A 12,153-nucleotide genomic window follows, 5' to 3' on the forward strand; every position below is an offset into this window, starting at 1 on the left:
CTAATACCTCTCTCAACAAGAAAAGAAGTCATCCTTGTCTCGTCCCTTCCTGTATTTGACATGGTTTTGTCACTTCTCCATTTATCAAAAATTGGGCCATTCAGTTATCATAGAGCTGTTTGATCCATTCTTGAAAATGTGGTCCAATGCCATCTTGTCTGTGACAGTCCACAAAGGTGTCCAAGATGCATTGTCAAAGGCTTTTTCAGCATCTAAAAATATCAGAGGAACCTGCTTTTCATCATGGGCCTCGTTGGATTCTAAAACATTGTTGAATCAGTGGCTCTGTGTTAAAACCCCTGTTGGCCTTCATGTATTAAGGTTTGTAAAGTTATTTCTTTCAGTCTCTATGCTAGAATTGCAGTAAAAATTGTATAATCATGATTTAACAAGGATACAGGCCTATGATGTGTTGGCTCCTTTTCTGGGAGTCCACATTTGCAGCCAAGAACCAAATGTCTGATCGAGAATTTAGACCACAACAAAAATGAGAGGAAACTGCCTGGCAAGCGTTGCTAACCATAATTAATAACCAAAGTTCCAGATTAAAGTCTCACCATGAAGCAAAGACATGGACAGAGGCGTTTTATGGCATTCTTGGCCACGAAGCAATTCCTGTGGGCTCCTGTCCCAAAATTACAAGCGCAAGAGAACATGTGCTGTGCAAAACAGTTTTATACAACCTCGTAACCACTTTGAATCTCCCAGGATTCATGCTGGGACTGGTCCAAAGTGGAGGCTGCAGAGATGCCCCCATGGGAGGGCACAGCCTGGAAATATAGCCTAATTCAGTTATATATTAAACCAAGGCAGGGTTTTAGAAAACAACAAAAGAGGTACATTCCAGGCCCCTTGCTCCCGGAAGCAAACAAACAGGTTTTTCCAGGCAAAGAAAGGAGGGTCTTCAGGAAGTCTATTGTTGTCCAGTTTTGTCCTTCAAGAACAGCCTTAACACACTTTGGTAAGTAAATGAAAACTGCTTTACTTCAGCAAACATAAAGTATAGCACATTCAATGAAATAATGCAAAAAGAAACAAGGAAGTCATAGGGCAAACTCCCAATTCAATCAGTAGTCTTACTTCAGACAAAGAAACAGCAATAAATCCAGATGCAGACTTGAAGCAGGCACAAGGAGCATGAAGTGAAGGCATTAGAGTCAGTTTGTTACCAGCAAGAGCTGACTGCACCTACTTTATAGCTCTGAGTCCCTTCCCAGCTGCTAGGGCAGTTCCTAATCACTCATCTGCATTTCTGGCAGCTAATCTAGCTGAACGACGTCTCTGCTCTGATTCCTTTCGCCTCTCCTGGAATGAGGGTACTTGCAAAGTTTCCCCCTCCGATTCCAACTCACCCTCAGATTCATGAACACTTTCCTGCTCTCCTTCCCCTTCTGAAGAAGAGGAATCCCTAACAATTGTCTGGGGTTGAGAATGCCTTCCTGGATAATGGCCCTTGAGCCAGACAGTTTAGGCAGTTTCTTATATCTAGTAATAGAAGCACAGTTTATACATTTCAGAACTTGTGAAATTGATACATTATATAAAAGGATAAACGTTATACAGAAAGGAATAGATACAAATGTGGTGGCTGCTTGATCCTAGTTTTGTAGTTTTGTTTTTGAGTGTCTAAGCATGAAGATGATGGGATTGTGCAAATGTCCTTTCCCAGGCCGGACAAATAAAGGGTGGCGAAATGGCCAAAGTCTCCTTTGTTTCTGATCCACACCCGGGGCCGTTTTCCAGCATGAAACAATACCTGGATAGCTTGCCTCTTGACCTAGGTCAGGTAGAGGTCAATGTTTCTTGTCTCAGAAAATAGAATATATTTAATAGATTTATAGGAATAAAGTGGAGTGACATATATGTTATGGTTAGGAGGAGAGAGGAGAGAGGCAAGGGTCTAAAGGTGGAGGGGCCTGGGAGGCTTGATGCAAAGAGAGGACATTGCTTGTCTAATTCTGGCTTGTTGCCCTTGGAAAACTATAAATAAATCCTTAACTATAAATCCCTTTTTGTTAGGGGTGGGGGTTGCGGTGTCTCTTCTGCACAGGGATCAGAACAGATGCGGGATCCCTTTGCCCTTTGGGCCCCTTTTGCCCCCAGGATCCAGGGCAGGAGCTTTCAGAGGCGCCTTTGAGGCCAATCGCAGAGAAGAGAAGACGTTCCTGGCGCAGAGTTTCCTTCCCAGAGAACTTTGGGAAGCACAGGAGGCAGATTTCTGCACAGCCGATGCATTTTCTGCAAAGGTTTTATTAACGTTTATTTATGTGAAGCACTTATTCATCACCTCTCTGCCCGCCGGGGCCCCCGAGGCAATGTACAGCGGATGAAAGCATCGTTCAAAAACAGACTAAAGCAATCCCCTAAAAATAGTTTTAAAACCACAGAGAGTTAAAACAGCCGGAGCAGCCGCCCCGGATTTCCAAGACAAAGGCTCTGCAAAACAAGGGGGGGGGGGGGAGAGAGAGAGAGAGAGAGAGAGAGAGAGAGAGAAAGAAAGAGAGAGAGAGAGATGCAGCAGAGATGGAACCCAAAAGGGAGGGGGCGGCCTGGCTTCTTTGGGGAGGGGGCTCCACGGGAAAGAGGCAGGGGAGGCCTTCCTTGGCATCAAAGCTTCCCTGTATTTCTGTTCAGAGGGATGCCTGCCCAGAGGGAAGGGCACAAGGAAAGGCAGGAGGAGCCCTGCAAAAAAAAAAAAAAAAGGGGGGGGGGGGTCTTCATGTCTTTCAAAATGCAACTCATGGGGACATAGGCAAACTGATGAAGAAGCACAACCTACAAACCATCTACAGACCCACAAAGGAAATCCAACAAATGCTACGGTCAGCGAAGGACAAGAGGGATCCTCTCTCCTCTGCAGGACTCTACCGGATGCCATGCAGCTGTGGACAAGTCTACATAGGGACCACCAAACGCAGCATTGCCCAAACACGAGCCAAAGAACATGAAAGGCACTGCAGACTCACTCAACCAGAGAAATCAGCCACAGCAGAGCCCTTGATGAACCAGCCTGGACACAGGATATTATTTAAGAAGACAGAAATGCTGGACCACTCCAACAACTATCATGTCAGACTACACAGAGAAGCCATTGAAATCCACAAGCATGTGGACAACTTCAACAGAAAGGAGGAAACCATGAAAATGAACAAAATCTGGCTACCAGTATTAAAAAACTCCAAAATCAGAACAGTAGATGGGAAATAACACTCTGAGGGCAGAGGAGCCCCAAGGATGGCTATTGATTGAACAAAGGCTGCCCCCCAGGCAAGAGACAAACCTTTCCAATGCTAATTAGGGTGATTAACTGAAACATTAGCGCTGGCTTCCAACTGACAAAGGACTCTTGTGACACCCTGGACTCTCCACAGCTATATATTTACCTTCCTTGCCTAGTCACTCCATGCCTCACAGCCTCTGAGGATGCCTGCCATAGATGTGGGTGAAACATCAGGAGAGAATACTTCTGGAACATGGCCACACAGCCCGAAAGACATGCAACAACCCCATGAGGACATAGAATCCTAGAAGTATTGAGTGGGAAGGGACCACCCGAGGCCATCCAGTCCAGCATTCTTCTGCCAGGCACAAAGTCATCCTACAAGCCATCCTGACAGATGGCCATCCAGCCTCTATGTAAACGCCTCCAAAAAAAAGGGGGGGGGGGGAACCCAAAGGCTATCTGGTCCAAGCCCCTCCTATGCAGAAATGCTCAATCCAAACACTCCTGACTGATAGCCATCCAGCTTATGTTGAAAAACTTCTAGAGAAGGAGATTCCACCATGCTCCGAGGTAGTCTACATTCCACGGTCAAAGAGCTATCACCACTAGGAAGTTCCTCCAAATATTTCAGTGGAATCTGTTTTCCTGAAGTTCGGGTTCATTGGTGTGTCCTAGTCTCTGGAGCAGCAGGAAACAATGGGGCGTGGAGGGTATTTAAGCCTGGCTCTCCTGCTCCCTTCTCTCAGCCTTCTCTTCTCCAAGCTAAACATCTCCAGCTTCCTCGGCTGCTCCTCGTAGGGCTTGGTTTCCAAACATTTGACCCTTTTGGTGGCTCTTCTTTGGACACCTTAGAGTTTGTCAAGATTGCTCTTGAATAGCTTTGCCCACAACTGGACACAGGGTTATTCCAGGTGTGTCCGATTCTGGGCACCGCAGTTGAAGGGAGATGTTGACAAGCTGGAATGTGTCTAGAGGAGGGCAACTAAAATGATCAAGGGTCTGGAGAACAAACCCTATGAGGAGCAGCTTAAAGAACTGGGCATGTTTAGCCTGCAGAAGAGAAGGCTGAGAGGAGACATGATAGCCATGTACAAATACGTGAAGGGAAGTCATAGGGAGGAGGGAGCAAGCTTGTTTTCTTCTGCCCTGCAGACTAGGACGCAAGGGAACAAGGGCTTCAAACTATAGGAAAGGAAGGAGATTCCACCTGAACATCAGGAAGAACTTCCTCACGGTGAGAAGGGCTGTTCGGCAGTGGAACTCTCTCTCTGCCCCGGACTGTGGTGGAGGCTCCTTCTTTGGAGGGTTTTCAGCAGAGGCTGGATGGCCATCTGTCGGGGGTGTTTTGAATGCGATTTCCTGCTTCTTGGCAGGGGGTTGGACTGGATGACCCATGAGGTCTCTTCCAACTCTACTATTCTAGGATTCTATGATCAGTGAGGTTTGACCAAAACAGAACAGGGTGGGACTATGATTTTATCTTCTCCTCTTGATGCATCCTAGGATTGCATTGGCCTCTTTAGCTGCCACATCACACTGCTGACTCATGAAAGGAGAAAGAAAGAGGACAGCAGGGCCGGGAGTGCACACATTCCTGTATTTACACACACCGGTGGTGCACGGTTGTGGCACATCCACCGAAAAGGCCCCGCTGCTGAAGCCACCAAACAACGCATGGTTCAGTTGTGGGAAAGGGAAGAAGCAGGACTTGGAGCAAGGCAGGTGGGCTTGGTGGGCATTTTCTGCTCAGGTGGGGCCCTTCCAGCCAGGACAGGTGTGCTACCTGTAATTGTATTTGTCTCGCTCGCCGCTGCTCTGCAAGGAAGGCCGGGGAATTTTTCCGTGTCTCCTGGGGCATCCTGAAACCCCGCGGAGGGACCTCAGAGTTATTTTTTGCCTCTTTACTGTAATGGGGAAGTTGTCCCCTCCTATAAACTGGGCACAGCCCAGTGCGCTTTATGGACTATAAGGGGAAGCGTTGGAGGGGGATTTATCGCCCTCAAAGGCAAAAGAGCAGCCGGCAGCAGGTAATGGCCATTAACGGAGCTGCTGGGAGTTTAATGGAGATTCAGATGAAGGAAGCAGAGAGATCAAAACCAAGCATATTAGAGTTAAATTTCCGCAGACGCCCGTCTCGGGTGAGCTCCTGGACTAATGGGGAAGGCTGGGGGTCTTGGAAAGGAGCCTCTCGTTTACAGAAAGAGACCCTGAGTGTTGCTCCCCAGCACTGGAGCATCCCTGCACCCAGCACCACGCCAGAGCCCAGTGAGCCAGGAATAAAATGTTTACTGAAGAAAGAATAGAAAAAGGGGGAAAGGGAAAATCTAAAAGAGACAGTCAGGATATAAAATGCAATACATAAAAGAACCCAGAGTCCTGTAGCAGGAATCCAAAAATGCCAGGTTAAACACCAGAACCAAGGGATCTAGAATCACAGGATTAATCCAAAGTTAAATCCATGAACATGAAAACAAGGTAAATTCTCCAAAGCTACATAGGCATAAACAGGAACATGAAACAGGAATCTTGACAATACATGAACCATGAACTTGGCATCTCTGACACCTGTCCATGCACTTTATCAAAAGCCCTTGAAATTGTGTATTCTCTTATATTCAACCCTGTTTATCCATAAGTAATTGATGTTTTTATCATTACCTCATCTTGTTTGGTCATTTTATGTTTTATTATATGTTATGTTTTTAAGTCGATTATTTTACTTTATCGTTGTACCATTGTTTTTAGTTATTGTTATGTGTTTTAAATTGTTATACAGTAGAGTCTCGCTTATCCAACGTAAACAGGCCGGCAGAACGTTGGATAAGCGAATATCTTGGATAATAAGGAGAGATTAAGGAAAAGCCTATTAAACATCAAACCACTTAATTTAAGCCCATCCAGGCACCCATGAAATCATGCTATAAGAATGGTATATATATATATATATTAGAAAAACAACAACTTAAATGTATATACTCTCGTGTAGGTTTTTGCGTGTGTATTGTGGTATGCTAGTATATAGAGTATTTTCTTTACAGTCCCAACCGGGTACTAACTTATTGTGAAACATATAAAGTAAAACACACATAAACCTCCAACTGAAAACAGTCCACAATTATGGTATATATACAATTATACAACCTTATTGAGTAACATATAAAGTAAAGCATACATCAAACTCAACGGAAAACAGTCCACAGCTGTTGTGTGTATGTAGAACAAAACTATGCAACAACAAGTAATCCCGGGTACACTGCCTCGTTTCGGGAAGTCCTTCTTCAGGTTGTTGTTATTTATGTAAGGTCTTAAATAGTCTTTTGATGTATGGTATTTTTCTTCTTACTGAGATTCTCAGGATCTTCTGCGGTATGTTGTGGATTTATTGCTGTCTCTTTAATCTTAATTACTTGCTTGGTCCTGCTTCAGTTCAAGGCTTTTCAATGTAGTCAATTTCTGAACATAAACATAGGTACATACTAATAGTAACTATGATGGTTATACCAAAATAGATATGTATAAACACCCCATATGTTTTCCAATTCCTAATCTAGTACATAAAAGAGTTTACAAAAATACAATTGACTTACACGTCGTTACTCTTGCAGGGCTCTGTGTTTTTTCTCAAGTTGCAAGTGCCCTATGGCTTGCATGGTGAACTGAAATACTCAATTCACTAAAGATAACAGGTGAAATCAATCCTATCATTCAGTCCTTTGGGGAATACAGAGTTTAATTTAAAGGTCCAGAAAGACTCCCTTTGTAGAAGAAGTCTTTTATTGTCTCCAATGGGTTTTACCTTCTCTATCACAAAGAACTTAAAACTCTCATCAGAATGAGCTTTTTCTTGAAAATGTGTGTATAGAGTAGAGTCTGTGCATCCATTCCTGATTCTGGATTTGTGTTCTTGTATCCGTGTTCTCAATGCCCTAGAGGTCATCCCTACATATAACAATTTACATGGACATATAATCAAATATATGACATTTTCAGATGCACATGTAGTAAAGTGTCTTAATGTGATGTGAAGATGGAGTATGGGGTATATATCATCTTGAATTCTTAGGGATTGCTTACAACAGTTACAATGGCCACATGGATAATGTCCTTTTTTGTTTAGGCTTACTGTAGTAGTGGGAGTAATGAGATCTGCATGTACTAGAAAGTTTCTGAAATTTCTAGATCTTTTGTGGGCTACCATAGGTGGTTTCTCACAGCCGTGGATCTCGTGTATTAGATGCCAATGTCTATTGACAATATTCTTAATTTTGGATGATAGTGGTGTGAGTGTAAGTGGCCAGATGATACGATCCTTACTAGGCTTAGTTTGTTCTTGTAGTAGGACACTTCTATTGACCCTTTGAGCTCTTTTGACTGCTGAGTCTACAATTCTTTCAGGGTATCCCCTCATCTTCAGTGCCTGTTTGAAGGGGTCTATGATAGATTCGAAGTCTTCCTGTAGGCTGGTGTTGCGTTTTAATCTTAATAGTTGATTGTATGGTAAGTTAGATTTCAAAGAGTGATGGTGGAAACTATTAAAGTGTAATAAGGAGTTTCTATCAGTAGGTTTGGTGTAGTTTTTGACGTAAAGTCTATTTGATTTCCTGAATACACACACATCTAAAAAATTGATCTTATTACGGTCACATGTATCTGTAAATTTAATGTGGTCATGTATGGTATTAATCCATGTTCTAAAATGTGATGCTGCAGTATCAGACCGGAAAATTGAAATGTCTTGTATCTTTAATATATGATTTGGTCTGGGTAACAAAAGGTTGTAAAAAATGATCTACGTATTTGGCTATGGGTTCTAGAATGGATCCTATTCCAGATACAATGGGTCTTCCAGGAGGAGGATGGATGCCCTTATGTATTTTGGGAAGCATGTAAAAGAGTGGTGTCCTGGGAAATTGTTTTATGAGAAATTCATATTAAAGATACAAGACATTTCATCAACACAGTGGAATCCCTCCATATACCTGAAGGTGCTATACTCATGACTTTAGACATCACAGCATTATATACCAGCATTCCTTTAGAGGAAGCTAGGCAGGTTATTAAGGATGTATTGGACACTAGAGCATCATTGTCACCCCCAACACATTTTCTGATGGATCTATTAGACATTGTTCTAGAAAACAATTATTTTAAATTTGGCACACAATTTTATTTACAAGTATGTGGAGTCGCCATGGGGAGTTCTCTGGCTCCTGCTATTGCCAACCTATTTGTTGCCTACCTTGAGACAAAATTCATTTACAACAGCACATACAATCTAGATCTCCCCGACATGATCTATTATGGACGATACATTGATGACCATACCATACAATCAACTATTAAGATTAAAACGCAACACCAGCCTACAGGAAGACTTCGAATCTATCATAGACCCCTTCAAACAGGCACTGAAGATGAGGGGATACCCTGAAAGAATTGTAGACTCAGCAGTCAAAAGAGCTCAAAGGGTCAATAGAAGTGTCCTACTACAAGAACAAACTAAGCCTAGTAAGGATCGTATCATCTGGCCACTTACACTCACACCACTATCATCCAAAATTAAGAATATTGTCAATAGACATTGGCATCTAATACACGAGATCCACGGCTGTGAGAAACCACCTATGGTAGCCCACAAAAGATCTAGAAATTTCAGAAACTTTCTAGTACATGCAGATCTCATTACTCCCACTACTACAGTAAGCCTAAACAAAAAAGGACATTATCCATGTGGCCATTGTAACTGTTGTAAGCAATCCCTAAGAATTCAAGATGATATATACCCCATACTCCATCTTCACATCACATTAAGACACTTTACTACATGTGCATCTGAAAATGTCATATATTTGATTATATGTCCATGTAAATTGTTATATGTAGGGATGACCTCTAGGGCATTGAGAACACGGATACAAGAACACAAATCCAGAATCAGGAATGGATGCACAGACTCTACTCTATACACACATTTTCAAGAAAAAGCTCATTCTGATGAGAGTTTTAAGTTCTTTGTGATAGAGAAGGTAAAACCCATTGGAGACAATAAAAGACTTCTTCTACAAAGGGAGTCTTTCTGGACCTTTAAATTAAACTCTGTATTCCCCAAAGGACTGAATGATAGGATTGATTTCACCTGTTATCTTTAGTGAATTGAGTATTTCAGTTCACCATGCAAGCCATAGGGCACTTGCAACTTGAGAAAAAACACAGAGCCCTGCAAGAGTAACGACGTGTAAGTCAATTGTATTTTTGTAAACTCTTTTATGTACTAGATTAGGAATTGGAAAACATATGGGGTGTTTATACATATCTATTTTGGTATAACCATCATAGTTACTATTAGTATGTACCTATGTTTATGTTCAGAAATTGACTACATTGAAAAGCCTTGAACTGAAGCAGGACCAAGCAAGTAATTAAGATTAAAGAGACAGCAATAAATCCACAACATACCGCAGAAGATCCTGAGAATCTCAGTAAGAAGAAAAATACCATACATCAAAAGACTATTTAAGACCTTACATAAATAACAACAACCTGAAGAAGGACTTCCCGAAACGAGGCAGTGTACCCGGGATTACTTGTTGTTGCATAGTTTTGTTCTACATACACACAACAGCTGTGGACTGTTTTCCGTTGAGTTTGATGTATGCTTTACTTTATATGTTACTCAATAAGGTTGTATAATTGTATATATACCATAATTGTGGACTGTTTTCAGTTGGAGGTTTATGTGTGTTTTACTTTATATGTTTCACAATAAGTTAGTACCCGGTTGGGACTGTAAAGAAAATACTCTATATACTAGCATACCACAATACACACGCAAAAACCTACACGAGAGTATATACATTTAAGTTGTTGTTTTTCTAATATATATATATATATATATATACCATTCTTATAGCATTTTATATAGATATCTGTGCCCTATCGACCCATGAAATCATGCCTAACACATCTGGACTTCAGGGTCTTATCTCGAATTCTGTGGGAATATCTAGTTTGCCTGCTCTTCACGCCCTGCATTCTCAGGTCTAATCTACACTCCCTTAAAACCTCCTCATCTTCCCAAGGCCTTTTCTCAAGGGAACTGGTATTATCATTTTCCCCTGTTGCCTGGGAACGATCTGAAGACTTCAAAACATCAGCCTCATCTGCCTGCAATTCCCCCCGAACATTCAGATACCTCGTTTTTGGAACCTATCATCCCCTTCATCCTCTGAACATTCAGAAAAATCCTCTGACGCTTGCCAGGGGGTCATCCAGTCAAACCCCATTCTGCCCGGGAGAAGGACTGATTTTCCACCTTCATTGGCTTTTACTGTTAGAATTCTTCCTTGTATTGAGGTCTTTTCCTAACATTTGACTCCATGACTCTATTGTGTCCTTGTCTCCAGAGCAGCAGAAAATAGCTTGACCCTTCCTCGATATGGCATCCTTTCTGCTATTTAAACATGACTCTCATGTTCCCTTCTCTCTACCTTCTTTTCTCCAGGCTAAACACATTTAGCTGCTTAAGCCACTCCACAGAGGCATTCATAGATCTGTTGTCAAAAAAAATCAACCAACCTTCCTAAAAGATTAATTAAATGCAAGATTTTCATGAAATACTGTATATATTTTGTATTAATCCATACAAGTTCCATAGTTGCAGAACTCTCGCAATCCAATCTTTTGAAAAAGTTCATTCCCCTGCAGCCGCCCAGAGCTTGAACATTGCAAGAATCCATCATTCCTTTACCTGGCCCAAAGCCACAAATGGGGCGGGGGTTCGGGGGGTGGGATGTGCCTAAATGACGGTTTGGTCTCAAATCCCTTCACAAAGGAGTTTCATCTAAAGCCTCAGAACCATGTACCCCGGTTTTCCCTTCAGATTTTATTTATGAGTTATGGTGTACAGATGATTGATGTATGCTTTACATTAAAAGAAACTAGGATGTGCTGAAATGGATATGTGCAGATACGGCCCAGCGTACCTCGAGAAATCTTAAAATACAATAGTACGTATGTGCTCATGGAACTCTTTCAACATCCTGCTGTGAGGTGAGCTCGCTCAGGCAGACAAAGCAAGCAGGAAAGACCTCATCCAGATACACAAGGGTGGATTAATCTCATGAGGGGATCCAGGTGGAGGCAAATGCCAGACACAACCAACACCTTGATGAAATCTGTATAAATCTCTATGCCTTCCATTGAAAGGTGTATGTTTGCACAACCTCTTCATTGTCTCAATGGCTCAACCCCTTATGTAAACTGGACCTCACCTATAATCCCATCTCGGACTGTTTGCATATTGCCTCAAACCATTTAGCCAGCCCAGCCTGAGCAGACTCTCTGAACAGCTCCAGCTTCAAATGGATAAATGACAGCACTTGGTTTTTCCCACCTCAAGGGAGATTCCATCCGTATCTGACAACAGCGGGATTCCCTGCTCAACAGGGACATGGATCCTAATTTGACCACTTTTCAGCTAATCAGGGGAGGGTTTTGAATGGTTGCCAAGGAGATAAAATGTCTTTCACTGTACTGCATTGTTATGCCCAATTCCTTTCGAGCGCAGAATCTGTATCAGACATCCTTTCAGACCTGAAAGCTAATAAACCTCAGTTTGTTGCCTTCAAACCTGGTCTACATTTTTTCTGGCCGTCAAGATAGCTCAAAAGGCCAGGTGATGAATCTACACCACTCCTTAGCAACTAACTAAATTTCAGCTTCAGTTTCTATATCTTGAGACCATTTTGGTGGCCTTTCTCTGTGTTGTGGTAATCTCTGAGCGGTTAGACTCAATTGAACCCTCTCTGGGGGAGATTCCACCAAAATCAGCAGAGTAGCAAAAGCAAAGCTTTCAAATGCAACAGTTACTTACACGGGGCGAGCAAGAGAAGCCTTTGTCTATTTAGGATTGCAATGGACTGCAGAGTCTC

General features: G+C 42.4%; 2 long non-coding RNA genes across 3 annotated transcripts; one reads left to right on the forward strand and one right to left on the reverse strand.

The window, feature by feature from the left end:
• Window positions 1-6,338: 6,338 nt before the first annotated feature.
• LOC107983713 (uncharacterized) lies at window positions 6,339-6,870 on the reverse strand. The gene is made up of 2 exons (XR_001731026.2): window positions 6,811-6,870; window positions 6,339-6,676 (listed from the first exon to the last, which is right to left on the reverse strand). It is a non-coding gene; the product is annotated as an uncharacterized LOC107983713 (long non-coding RNA).
• Window positions 6,871-7,672: 802 nt separating this feature from the next.
• On the forward strand, window positions 7,673-11,851 carry LOC134299723 (uncharacterized). Of its 2 annotated transcripts, XR_010006970.1 has the most exons (3): window positions 7,673-7,760; window positions 8,568-9,458; window positions 9,593-11,851. It is a non-coding gene; the product is annotated as an uncharacterized LOC134299723 (long non-coding RNA). The 2 variants fall into 2 exon arrangements; XR_010006969.1 differs by lacking the exon at window positions 7,673-7,760 and having other exon boundaries at window positions 7,910-9,458.
• The last annotated feature ends 302 nt before the right edge of the window (window positions 11,852-12,153 follow it).

The sequence above is a fragment of the Anolis carolinensis genome, chromosome 5 (assembly GCF_035594765.1).
Source record: "Anolis carolinensis isolate JA03-04 chromosome 5, rAnoCar3.1.pri, whole genome shotgun sequence".
In the NCBI taxonomy this organism is placed as follows: Eukaryota; Metazoa; Chordata; class Lepidosauria; order Squamata; family Dactyloidae; genus Anolis; species Anolis carolinensis.